A 14,501-nucleotide genomic window follows, 5' to 3' on the forward strand; every position below is an offset into this window, starting at 1 on the left:
GGAGGCCAGTGTGAGCCTTCTCAGCTTGGGAAAATTACCAGCATGTGAACACAATAATGGGTGGAGAGAATGGCTTCAGGGTCCCGCCTGTTTCCCACCAATGTTACAACCTCTCTGACTTCTCTGGCCCTGAGCAAGGACATGCCAGTCTCCAGCTTCATGCTGTGTTACATGTTTGAATCTGTCTTCAGTTTGATGGGAACAACAGTGTCTGCTTGCCTTGGATGAATGGGCCTTGTTCCCCAGGTTCCGATCACATTTGTAGGGACCCCAGAATTGAGCTCTCTTCTTGCATTTATAAAGAATTTCAGCTCCCAGCCCTTACAGGTGTTTTATATTTTCTGTTCACTCACCACACTCTCTCCCAGCATCCTTGACAAGGTTGGGCATAGCGACTGCACTGTCAGCTCTGCTTTGCGGTTCTCAGGCAAATCAGTGTGTGAGGCATCTCCCTGTGTTTTGAGCCTTTCCAATGTCTTCCATTCATTTCAATACAGCTGTGGCTTCCATCTTTATTTTCATAGCTGTTCATGTTAGTTGCTTTTAGGTTTCTGTAAGCAGTTCATGTGTGTTAATTTGCACCTGACTAATGCCTCTACGTGTGTTCAGCCATGTTGCCTCTTTTTTTTTAATACTTTATTTTAAAAGAGAGTTTCATCAAAACAGAACTTCATATTCTCAGCAGTACATTTCAAACATTGCACAAAGTCAATAATTGCGGCACATCGACCATTGAATTACTATTCAAGGTGTTATCGGGGGTGTAAAATCATTGTCCAACACCATATTACACAAGAAACTTCTAACAGATATCTTTAGGACACATGTTCCCAACACAGCTAACACAAATTGCTTTTCGCATTTGTTCACTTTGTGAGATCCCTTAGGAAGTCTTCTTTATGGGGTGCATTTATAGATTTCCAACATTTTAAGATACAGCGTTTAGCAGCAGAACATGCTAGATTAAATAGTCGTCTGGTGGTCTCTGCCATTTTACCAATATCCCCGAACAGATATTTCAGTGGAGAAGGGGATGCAGGAATAGATGTAATCTCTTTCAGAACCTCTGCAACATCTCCCCAGAACCTCGCAACTGGGGGACATGACCAGTACATATGATGCGCCCCTGCGTCTGGTGTATTACATTTCAGGCATTTCCCCGTGCAGCCCTCCACAAACTTGGACAGTTTAACAGGGGAATAATGTAACTGATTGAGTATTTTGAATTGAATCAACCGCAAGCTGGAGTTCAGGGAGACGGACCTGCTAAGCTGACAGCATCTGAGCCATTTTTCATCACTCAGTGTGATCCCCAAGTCTCGTTCCCAGGTTTCTTTCATATTGTTACAGGAGGTTGTGTGTGATTGAACTAAGGCATACAGAATTTGAGACCCCTTTCTTTCCCTCATCAGCCGCTGTGATAGCCCTCGTGCATTCGTGTGTGGGGATTCTGCAGAGAAGGGTGGCCACTTCGCTGCCAACACAGCTTTCATAAGATGAAAATGAAATTGCCTGAGTTGCCCACTGCCCATCGTGGCCACACAGTCCTTTAGCTCAATGTATACACCCTCTGGGAACATATCGCGCATCTTAAACTGCCTAGTTGGGTCCCACAACTTTTGCAATGCTTTGTCGAACGTGGGGGCAATACTGGGAAAATTCCACAACAGGATTTCTGGGTCATACGGGGTCTCTAGTCCAATCCTTTTGTATATCTTAAACCATGCATGCACGGTGGCACTCACCGGATCAAACTCGCAGGAGTCTTTGTGCTTGGACACAAATATAACTGATCGAACATCAGAGGGGGAGGCGGCAAATCTCTCTATAGGGATATGCACGGGCCGTATTCTCCGGGCCAAACCAGTATTTGGCAAATTGCGCTTGTGCCACTATGTAGTAAAGTTCAAAATCCAGGGCCGAGAGGCCACCCCTCGAGAAAGATTCAGTCAACTTAATCCATTTCATCCTGGCTGTCTTCCCACCCCATATGAACGTGGTGACTAATGATTCAAGTTTCCCAAAGAAGGTTTTACCGGGCCATATGGGTATGTTGTTAAAACAATAGAGTAGGCTGGGGAGGACTACCATCTTAAGGAGGGCCACTCGGCCATAAAGGGAAATGGGAAGTTTGGTCCATATCATTAGCTTAGTGGTTAACGATTATAAACGTTTCTTGTGGTTTTCAGTGTATAATGTCCGTTTATCCTTGGATACCACCACTCCCAAGTAACAGACCCGAATCGGAGACCATTTGAACCCTCCCATGTCGGACAGAACTTGGGTAGCTGGAGTTAGGGGAAACAATTCAGACTTGGAGATGTTAATTTTATAACCGGAGCATTGGGCGAATACATGGATGTCCGTCATAATTGGTTCCAAATTAGCTTTGAGGTCTCAGACATATAGCAAGGTATCGTCTGCATACAGAGAAATTAGCTGAGGAGGTCCTGTCATTCTGATACCTCAATGCATATAATGTTGCCGGACATATTCCACCATGGGTTCAATTGTAAAGGCAAACGGTATGGGGGAAAATGGACAGCCCAGTCTGGTACCTCTACCTAAAGAGGGAGGAGATGGTATGATTGGTGAGGACCCGAGCTTCTGGGTTCATGTCCAGGAGTCAGACACATTTGATGAAATATTGACCCAGTCCAAATCGTCTGAGCACTGCAAAAAGATAGGCCCACGAGACCGAGTCAAAAGCCTTTTCGGTGTCTAAGGCTGCAATTACTGCATCGACCTTAGGGTTGCTCTGAGCCATTACCCCAAAGAGATGTTGCAGGTTTAAAGCTGTGGATCTCGTAGGAATAAAGCCTGCCTGATCCGGGTGGACCAAGGAGGAGATATGTGGTAGAAGCCTGGTCGTGAGTATTTTGGCGAAGATCTTAGCGTCGGTATTGATCAAGGAGAGGGTCTATATGAGGACAGATCATGTGTTGGACGACGCGGCTTTAGAAACACTGTGATGATAGCCTCTCTCATGGACGCTGGGAGTGAGTCCCGCACCATTGCCTCCTCCCATACCTTCAGTAGCATTGGAGCTAGTTTGTCTTGGTATTCCTTATATAGTTCTGCGCCCAGACCGTCAGATACGGGGGCCTTACCAGATGTCAACGCCTTTATAGCGGATATGACCTCATCTAGTGTTATGGGTAAGTCAGGTGCAGACCTGGCTTCAGGGACAAGAGTGGGGAGTCCGATACTCTGCAGATATTCCGTTATCTCATCTATGGTCTTGGAATCTCAGTTGGAGTATAGATTTTTGTAAAAATCTACAAATGTGGTGTTAATGTCCACCTCTCGATTTACCATCTCAGCCGTTGGAGTTTGGATACCAACAATTGGGTGCTGGTATGCTTCTGCTTTAAGCATATCTGCCAGGAATTTCCCTGCCTTGTTGCTTTCACCATATGTATGCACTCTGGTGGGAGTGGCTATGTATAGAAGTTCCCTATCAGGCAGTTTGTTAAACTCACCTAATGCTTTGTGCATTTTAGCAAGGGTTTCTTTGTTATGTAAGGAGCTATATTCTGCCTCCAGCCCTGCCAGTCTAGTTTCCACTGTCCCCAGTTCCTTCCTGACGGCCGTTAGCAATCCGGTAGACTTGCCCATAATAATGCCCCGTATCAACACCTTAAACGTCTACCAAAGTGTAGAGTAGGTGCTAACTAAGCCTTCGTTCACTTCGAAGAATTCCTCTATCTATGCATGTCATGTTTCACACACATTGGGATCCCTAAGTATAGTTGAGGGCATCCTGCAACGTCTGGCCTGTGGGGCATTGTCGCACAGAGCCAGAATGAGAGTTATCGCGGAATGGTCTGATACAGTACGTGGATGGATATTACAGTCGGCAACCAAATCCACCAGGGATGAGCTAACCAACCAATAATCAATGCGGGATTCTGAGTCATGGACCGATGAGTAAAATGTGTATTGTTTCTCAAGTGGATGTAGTGCGCGCCATGTATCTGTTAGAAACATTTGGGACATAATTTGTCTTAGGGTGGATGCAGTTTTTGTGAGACTCAGGATGTATTAAAATCCCCTCCCCATAGTATCAGCACACTCTCCCTTGTGTCCAGTTTACTTAGTATCGTATGGTAGAATTCTGGGTCATCTATATTTGGCCCATATGTATTTACCATCACTATAGTACGACCAGCAATCTCCCCCCACACAAAAACAAATCTGCTGTGGACATCAATTATGCTCTCCAGATACCGAAAACCCGCCGATGGGTGTATAAGGGTGAGGACTCCTCTGGACTGGGCAGAGTATGTGTCTCCTGTGTGTGTCTGCTGCAGTAACAATATCTGCGGGTTATGTCTCATTACGTATGCTGCGACCTTCCCTGCCTTGATCGGGTTGTTGAGCCCCCGTACATTCCAGGAGAGTAATTTGACAGTCATTCCGCTGTGAACTTGTGTTCTATGTTCCATTCTATGGAGGTGTTGCTCCCAATATAGCCATACCTTTCAGCTGGCCGGCCTGCTCCTGTAGCGATGTAGCTCTCTGATTTTATATCTATAACAGCCCCAACATGCCCCAGAATATTCCCAACATATTTTGGACTCGGGCCGGTGGTAGAACTTCCCACCTCAACATTTCTCTGCCTAGTGCAGAGGACAAAGCTTCCCGCTTCTTACCACCTACCCCCACCCGCACCATCAACCCCAGCCTGATGATGAACCCCAATAAACACCTTCGGGAACTCTCCAGGGATGCGAATATCGCGGCTCACAGCTGCCACATTAGAACGTCACTCTTCCGGTATGCAAAACAGGCATCTGTCTGTGCCACCCGAGCACCCTCTTTCCCCACCACCTATGTAATCGTAAAAAAGGATATCAGAGTCAACTTGATTGCGCATCTCGATCTCTTCCTTCCCCTGTAGGATTCTGTAGTCCGTTTTGATCATTTCTAGGTCCATGCGGCAGCAGTGGGATAGTAGCCTCTATGTAGTCCATAACTGCCGTAGGATGTTCAAAGAAATGCGCACGTTCTCCATGCTGTATACGCAGTTGCGCCGGGAATATCAAAGCATACGGGCCTGTCGCAAGCGGAGTTGTCTTTTGACCTGATCGTAAGATTTCCTCTGGGCCTGCACCCCAGCAGCAAAATCTGGGTAAATGTGGATATTATCGCCCTCATGTCGCAAGGGGCCCATCTCCCTTGCCAGTCGGAGAGCCGTATCTCTGTCTCTGTAGTTCAAAAGTCTGGCGATTATGGTTCGGGGCAGAGCCCTGGGTTTGGGCATCGATGCCATCGTACGATGGGCTCTTTTCCAAATAAGGATTTCAGTAGCAACTCCACATGCGTCTCCATAGGGCCTTTGCAAAAGGATTTTGCCACTCCCACTATACGGATATTGGTCCAGCGGGATCAGGACTCTAAGTCGTTGCACTTCCCTCGTAGTTTGCCCATCTCGCCTTTCAATAGGGTGAGTTCACAAGTGTTTTGGCCGATAGCATCTTCATTATTGCTAATCTGTGTCTCGGCCTCTGTCACACGTGTGCTTTCTTTCTCAATGCAGGCTTTCAGTGAACCGATGGTGGCGACGATGTTGTACAATTTGACATTAACAGACATAAACCCACTGTGTACCCTGGTAAGGAGCTGCTCATACCTGGCATTCTCGGGTGAGGCAGACGGGGGCTCAGCCGGTGGAGGAGGCATGGCTTTTGGAGTCTGGGAGCTCATAAAGGAGTCCATGGGGCCAGTCTTCTTTTTCTTTGACCCGGCCTCTTTGGTCATTACCAAGTACTCGCGGAGTAGATGTTGATTTGCCTCCCACGCAGCTGGCCCACATTTGGGCCTTCACAACACAGATAGCTCTCTGTGTGTGTCTGTTGTGGTTCCACAGCAAGTCACAGCTTATCTGTCTCTTATTGCGCCAACAGCGCATGAAATCGTAGTACTGTGCAGTATCTAGACTGCGCTTGGTTCTCGTGGCAGTCCCGGTACCCGGAGGGGAGGGTCTATCAGTTCACTGCATGAAAGGAGTCACGTGATCTTGTATTGCTCTGGGTAGGTACCAGGTCTGCTGCAAGTAGCCCACACTCAATTCAGTCCATATAATGTGAGGTTTTTATAGCAAAAAGAGGGTAGTGCAGAGGGTCGTAGGTAAGTAGCTCTGTCTCATCAGCGTGTGTGCGTTCATTCGCGACTGTGAAATATTAGAATGACTGAATGGATTGTGATCTCTCACATAGCCGCAACAGTGGGTTTACATGCACTTTATTGCTGTGCCTCGGCGACCCACCTTTCATGTATTGGTCCAGCTGTATCTTGTGTGTACGCCTGTGACTGTATTTGTAGCAGATACCATCAGCCGTTCTGCACTGGTGCAGCTTAATGGGCAGGCACTCTGGTGCAATGTTGAAGAGTGACCCCGCACAGTTGTCTCAGTTACCACAGGTTTCTTGTGGCGCCCTGCTAACCGGATGAATGGAGCGTTTTGGGCAAATTAAACGAGCTCGGAATCTCCTGTACAGTCGAGGCCACCAGGGATGTACCGCTATGGAACCACTGCCCTCCCAACGAGTATTAGACAGTCTTAAACCAGCCTGGAATCTCTTGTACAATCCAGGCTACCAGGGATATATCGTTATGAAACCACTGCACTTCCAGTGGGTATTAGTCTATCTAGATAATATTGGTTGACTCGGATTTTTTGCACTCCTCCATGTACCTTTGGCTAGGGTCTGGCAGTCTCCCCATGTTTCCTCGGGTAGTTCGTCAGATTTCCAGACTTCAGCCCGTATTATAGTACTGCCGTTGAACCTGGTGTCGTATTTCGAGGTACGGCACCCGCTCCACCCGGCTTTTCTCGCGGGCCCAAGTCCTGCAGTGTGTAACAGAGCTAACAGTTATCATGGCTTCTGTCTCTGCCGCATCACCGAATCGTGGCCATCCAGAGAGCCATCAGATATTAAGCCCTGGTCCGGCGCTGCAATCCTGTATCATGCGTCCAGCCGCAAAGCGTCCAAACGGGTTGTATCCCCTGGGTCGTTACTCTCTGCCAGCTGTCGGCTGGGTGTCCTGGCGTGGGGGCTGGGTCCACCGCCTATGTCATGGTGTAGGATGCCCTCTTCACGGATCTTGTCTCCAGTACCACTCAGCGGGTGTTGTTTGCCGCCGTAGAATCGAGGCAAGTTGCCATACGCTACCATGGCCTCAGTGTCGCCGTGGCAAAAATACCCAGACAATATTCAGGGCGCAGGCCCCCCAGTTACAGGGCAGGGTGCCCCTACACGCCGGGGGTATCCTCGTAGGATAAGCAGTATGTCTCTCACAATCACCAGGGTATCATTGTAGATACCATAAACTGCTGACAAAGAGTGCATTTGTCATGGCCGCCAACTCGCCCACACCAACAGCGGTCTGGACAGCCGTTGCTAGGCTGAAAAGCATGTAGTATCATACGCAGGATGTCCTCTCAAGCAATCGCCATGCCTCGACACTGTTGCTTGATATGTAGTGGGGAAAGCTTGCGCAGCTCCTCGAAGCCGCCGCACAGACTGCGCCCACTCAATGGCCTTGAGGCGTTTCTCGGCCGGCGGGCTCAAGTGGTCTTGGCGTGGTTCTCACTCCTGGCGTCATGCCTCCGCCTCACCCGCTGGATCTAGCGAATCGGATTACCAGGCAAATATTATCTGATTCTTCTCGGGATTTTCACAGAGAGTGCACCCACCTGATGGGGTCAAGCACACGTCGCATGGGTCTCCCGGGTGGCTCCCGAAAAGGATTTTCTTTAACACAGGATTCTCACCAGAGAGGAGCTCTCACTTCAGGCCGCCATCTCATGTGCACGCAACTGCGCCCCCTCAGCCATGTTGCCTCTTCCTGATTACTTTGGTGATGTCATCCAGTTATGGTCTGTGGGGCTGCTTCAGTGGGTGGCATCTATCATCTCATATGCTGGGGGTGGGGGGTTTGAGTCTCCCTCAACAAGTGTCTACTTAAAGGAGTTGAAGTGCCCGAAAGTGAATCTTGTTCTATCTGAAAACTGTCATAATCTATAAAATATTGAAGTTGACGTGGTTGTAGACAGACGAGCGAGGCAAAGAGGCTGCCCCTTTTGATGAGAGATATTCAGAGGAAGAGTGTCCTGCCTATTTGAATGTGTTGAAGTACCTTAAAAGTGAATCTTGTCAAAACCTGTCTTGAATTACAAAGTACTGAAGCTGTGATGGTATATCTGGTTGTCAGTAGTGTGAGAAACTTGAGGGTGTCTCACTGTCTGAACCCTGGGAATCCCTTTCTCTGGTGGCAGGAGCACAGCCATCGCCAATGGATGCAGACCCTGGGAGTAGATGAGTGCTGGAGGATCACCTGAGTAAGGGGTTCTCCGGGATTAGGATAGGGGCACCCGATGGCAAGATGTGGTACACCCTTCCTTATGACACCTTTTCCCCATCCTGCCCAGTAGGGCATCTAGAAACTCAACCCCCGCCCCCTTCCCAACACAGACACTTTCTCACAGACAAGTCACTGTGAGCGACAACAAGACTATGCCCCCTTTCTCAACAGTATTTTTCCAGATTTCCAAAATTTACTAGTGAAAACTACAATCCCCATAATTCCTCCCCTCTGTTCTTTTCTAAAGTCACTTAGAAGAGGAGGAGAATGATTGGGAGGATGAAGATTACCAACAGGGAACCGCAGACACAGAAAACAGACTATCCACTTTCTACAGCAGACTGTCCCATTAATGAGGCCAGGCTAAGTCAGGCCTCCCTCTTTAATTACTCGCACCTGACTTCCCTTGTCTCTCCCAGGCAGCATAAAAGGCGGACAGGAAAGCACACTTGGAGTGATTCGGGGATGCTGGAAGGTACCGGAGAGAAGGAGAAAGCCCTAGTGAGCTGCAGAAGCCCTGGAAGACCTGGAGGAGGATAAAACCGCCCAAACACTGGCCTTGCTATTTGAGAGGAGACTGCAGTGTGGAGGCCGGAGCTGTACTTCCAGAAGGCAGGACCAGGGGCAGCTGGGGGTTGCCTGGCAGTAGCTACAACAGAACTCCTCCCCTGAGGCCAGACAGGCAAACTCAGGTACATGAGGGGCAGGAGGTAAGACCCCAACCTCATTGAAACATCCCCCCTACAGCTTCCAAAATATGCAATACCGTTTTGGGGAGCTGTGAAGTGGGAGCACAATTATCACAAGTGCATTCTGGGACTGGGAGTCCAAAAACATACTTTTGAAGACTTTGAACTTTGTGAGAGGGGTGCCCGCGCACCGCAGAGGAAGACCCTTGTGAAGTTTGTGAGAGGGGTCTGAGCCTGGTAGAGGGAGACCCTTGTAAACTTTGTGAGACAGGTCCAAGCCCAGCAGAGAGAGACCTTGTGAACATTTGTGAGAGAAAGTGGCACAAAGAGATAGAGTGGTCAGGCGCCACATAGGCGCTCATTCGAATGTCTCTGGCTGGTGCTCCTCTCCCAAATCAGGAGAAATGACAAGTACCAAGAGGCCTTAGGGGAGGCCGGCGTGAGGGTCAAACCAAATCTCTTGTACAGTCGAACGTCTCTGACACGCTGTGGAGGCAGACGAGAGCCCGACTGAGGGATGCGTGCAAATTGGGGTGAACCCTAAACACACCCTAGAAGATTCTGATGAATGAACTGTGCAAAGCCTGACTGGGTGCTTTAGAGAAAGCCTGACTGGGGACTGAGACCCAGACTTAGATAAAGGGAAGAACCTAAGGGGTCTAGAATGGCTTTTTGTTGAAATGTGAACTGCAGCAAATGTGAACCCGACGTAGGAATGCCAAGAAAAAGTTAGGGGATGGGAACCCCCGTTTTCTGATGAGATTCAGAAATTGTGAAATGGCCAAAGTGTGAACCCGACAGAGGGAATTGTGAAACTGGCATTTGCGCCCGGTTGAGGGGAACACTGTGTAAACTGTGATATTGTGAAGCACGCACTTGCCATAGAAAAACAGAGTGACCCAGCAAAAGTGATCACCTTTCGGGAGCCTCTGTATAAATTGGCCAGTTTTTTGAGAGGCTAACGCTGAAAGAAGGAGCAGAGCCCGGCTGAGGGGGATCCTAGGGTGAAGAGTAATCACCTGACGTGAAGGTTACCAGAAGGAACTGTTTGTTTTGTTGGGAAGGGAGACCCCGTCCATAACATTATGACTTATGCTTTTGTGCACACTTCTTTCTTTTCTTGTGAAAATTATCCCACACTCTTTTGTAGCATAGCGGTAAGGATTGGCAATAGGTTTTTGTAGTATAGGCCCTTTTTATTTTACTGGACTCTACCAGGACTGTATTATTATTATCATTTGATGCTCATAGCTTGCTCCCCATCTTAGATTTAGGGTTAGATTAGGCATTTATCTCACCCATTTTTACAGTTTATAGACACCCTTGAACTGTGATCACTTGTGTCTTCCTTTGATACCATGACTTTCTTACAGTAGATGCAAGACTTCAGTAGTGTAACGCTCACCTGGTATCCACGGGGACGTCACTCAGCCTGTTCTGACCTCTTACGACCTCGAACCCTTCCCTGGAGGCTATTCGACTGAAGACTGGGCCTTGTTTTCTTGGATAGTGTGCTCTCCATCCTGCTTTCAGCGCAGGGGCGCGTTGATTGATGCAGACTCGTTGCTGCCTAGTTACTTCACTGGCAAGAGTCCGACAGGTAAGTATAATGAGTCTTTTGAACAGTTCTCTAACTTCGTTCCTTTCCACCCTTAGATGATGGCCGGCGTACGGGGATGGCGGCGTGCTGCTGAGATGGGTAGCGCTGAAGGTGAGCGAGAGCGTGATGCGCGATGCACCCCTTTCGTATTTGTATTGAACTGAGTTCTTTTCCTGTGTCTTTTAGGTGCCGCAACGTTTTCAGCGTAGATGCCGGTTATGTAGAACAAATGCGGTGAGTAAGCGCGGTATGCGGCGCCTCTAGATGTTTCCACGCTAACCTGGAGTGTCTTTTCCCTCTTGCACATGGATGAGAAGTTCCGGAGACAGAGTTCCCCCAGAGCGGCCAGCATTCAGGTAAGCGTTTGAAGCTCGTACAGTATTTAAAAATAAGTGAAGATTTGCAGAATGCTTACTAATGCCTTTTTTCTGTTCTTTTACCTTTTCCTTAGAAAACGGCGTGCCGGGATGGGAATAACACCGCCGAAGATGCCCGCAGAACAGAAGGAGCGATGAATGATGGGCAGAAGCACCGCAAGGTAAGGCTGTTTCTAACGGTGTTCTTGTTCTTGCAGGAGCTGAGCGCAGAAGAAAGATGCAGGCCTACTGGAAACCGATCCGAACACGGCGAGTGTCATGCTGCAGGTGCAGAAAACACAAAGCATGTTGCTCAGCCTGGGCATGGCTTAAATAGTCTCTGGGTATCCCAGGTGTCTCTGGGCTGAACCACACCCAAAAGACTAGACTGCACATGCAGTTCTGGAAACCGAAATATGTGGGGGCATCCATCTTGTCCCCATCAATGCACTACAAGTCCAATCCCCAATGTTATCCTATGGGAGGGAGTGAGTCTGGTGCCACAAGCGCCAAGTCTGACTCCAAGTGGGTCTTTGGAGGGATGAAGAGGCCCTTGAGGGCCATGTAGGGGATTGTCGCCTGGCTCCAGCCTGACATCTTGGAGGGTGGGGACCTGAGGGGCAGGAATTATGACAGTAGTCCAAATGAAGATGAATGCTATGAGGCAAAGGAGAATGTCCTCCTGGTTAACTTTAGTAGAATTGACGTTGTTAAAGTAGAAGCAGCAGCAATGCGATGTCATCCTGACAAATATGCCTATTGTGAATCCTAACGTTGTGAAGAGAGATAACTGTTAACCAAAACTGATGTTTCACCAACAATTATAGAAGTTGTATTTCTTTTGAACTATGTCAAGTCTTCTTGGATTACTGGTGGTGCTGGCAAAGCATCATGATTGGGAATAACATTGCTGCTATTCTGAGGAAGTGGAAAGTCTTAATTGCACCAAGAAGAAGAAATGTTGTTGTTATTGGAACTTTGGTTAACAAAACCTTACCTTGACATTAGAACCTTCAAGAACTGAATTGGGACTTTGCTACTTATGTGGATTTCCTTATTTCTTTTGATGAACATTGAAGCTGAATACACCTTGAATCCTGGGGAAGGGAATTCACCTAGGTTACTAAAAGGGTATCAAGAAACTGTGAATATCATTGTGGATGTTAATTTAATTGCCATATATTTTCTTTTGTATTTTTATGTTTAGTGGGAGGGCCAGACCTCCTGTGTTAGAGTGTTTACCCTTAGGTTTGTTAGGTGGGTAAATCTTCATCAGAGTAGGGATAGTGAGGCACTTGACATACATTTACCTTTAATAAATATGGCATGTTTTGAAGAATCATCAAACAGTAGTCTGCCTTTTAGTGCTGACCCCTCACACAAGATTCAATTTGATGTTCTTCAACACTTTTCTGTAAATGATGTTCCTTTTCTTCTGGACACTTGTCCCCAGAAGGGCAGCCACTCTTGTTTCCCACACTTCACAAACAACCAAAGACTGACAGGGATAGGGTCTCCTTCTACCTCTCCCCTGATTTTGACAAGCCGTGGGATTCCCAACTTGTACCAAGTGTTGTATGTATAATGGGCACTTAGGTCCAGAGTTCACATCTCTTGCCTTAGCCCCCTTCTGCTGTTCGCAATTTTGGCCAAATAATATTATTTACAGCCTCTCTTGGCTTGGGCAATGCTTACTGACATAAACTGTCAAACAAGTCACCCCCACAGTTGGTTGGGTTTTCTATAAACTCCCCCTTTCAAAATTACAATCGATGGGTTCTTGTATATCAAGTCTTCCCTGCTTTTCTCTAGCTAGATAGGCAACAGTAACTTGGGAATCACTTTCATTCTCATGCGAGTGCTGCCTCTGCTGGTTTATAATTGTATGGTATTCAAAACCTGCACGTGGATTAGTTTCATTCACACACACACAAGCGCTGCTTTGCACCCATTCTGCTACTCCGGTATTCAAAACCAGCATGCGGATTCTTTTCATTCACACATGAGTGCTGCTTTGTATTGGTTCTGCTACTACGTGAGTATCTCTCACTCGCATGCCTGCTTCCAGACTGCGAGAGGGGACAGAGCACTCCGGGGCCACTCACGGGTTCAGATGTGTGCCTCTGTTCCCCTCGCTTTGCACAGGACTTCTGCTGCTCCGGTTCGTCACAATGCAGCAAACCTGTTCGGTAAGATTGCCTTAATTTGCGCCACTTTCACTTGGAGCTTGTCTTGCTCCGGAGACCTCCTGGTGCACGGCATCCACCAGAGATGGCCTCGAGGCTCAGAGGTGCACATAAGCCATGCAAAACAGCCTTCTTCGTGGTTCCTGCCACACGCAGGGCCATTTTAAGCACTTTTGGGGCCCGGGGCACAGACATCTTTGGGGCCCCCCTCCCTGAACCCAAGAAATTAAGGGGTGAACAGTACCTGGTCGCGCCCGCCACATCGCAATCACAACACATAGGTTGCTATGCTGCCTCAGAGCGATCAAAATAGGCAAGGGTACCCTTTCAGTCCTCTTACCCTCGTCATGCTTGCTGTAATCAGTGATGAACAAGTAGCATTTCAAGGCCAACATTAGCAGTCCATCATGAGGGTACTTATGGTAAATCATAAGTACAGTACACTTTTCATCAATAGCTGCCACGAGGAAGGTATACCTGCCATAGTATAAATGCGGGACAGATCATATGAAAAATGAGCACATAATCCAGAATAGACAGATGACTCAGATTAGCTGCCTCACAGAATGCAAAAGTGCTCAGACATGGCTACAGGAGACACATTGGATGCAAGGAGTAAGCTACACATACCAAATAGTAGATAATGGATGGAGATTAGAAGCTACCAGAGAGGTGTCCTTATCCAGACAGACTGAGATTATAAAAGGGACATGGTTTCAAGCAGAATTACCATTGTATAGCAAAGAAACAAGTGGATTTGGTGTGCAGTATCAATGCCTACTATTGTTTATAGAGGAAGCAGCACTATAGTCAGTGAAACGAAATAACTCTAGATGCCGAGAGACTGGCCATTTTGATAGGTTAGGCAATACAAGAAGGTGCAAGTGAGAAACCGACTGTGTGAAGTCTGGCCCACGTAACCACAAACACATAGGCCACCCTATTTCCCTGCACCACGAGCACATCCCTGGCAGTAGCCCAGTCCCTGGGTAGCAGGTCCCCCAAGAGACGCTGGAGGCAGACTGCTTGATCCAACTGCAGTTACATCCGCTCCTGCGCCATCCAAAACCTGTCCCCAATATACTAAAGGTCTTTGGTTGGCAGTAAGTGAGACTTCTCCAGGCTCAGCAGAACCCACCAGCTCCTGCAGCACCCTGCATGTGATGTCCACGTGATCCAACAAGGGTTCCCCGGAGGAAGCTTTTATCAGCCAATAGTCCAAGTACGGAAAAACCTACACTCCCTAGCTTGAAGGTGTGCCACCACCAGACCCATCACCTTTGTTAATACTGCGGAGCAA

Source organism: Ambystoma mexicanum, chromosome 2p (genome assembly GCF_040938575.1).
Source record: "Ambystoma mexicanum isolate Mex_15411 chromosome 2p, UKY_AmexF1_1, whole genome shotgun sequence".
NCBI lineage: Eukaryota > Metazoa > Chordata > Amphibia > Caudata > Ambystomatidae > Ambystoma > Ambystoma mexicanum.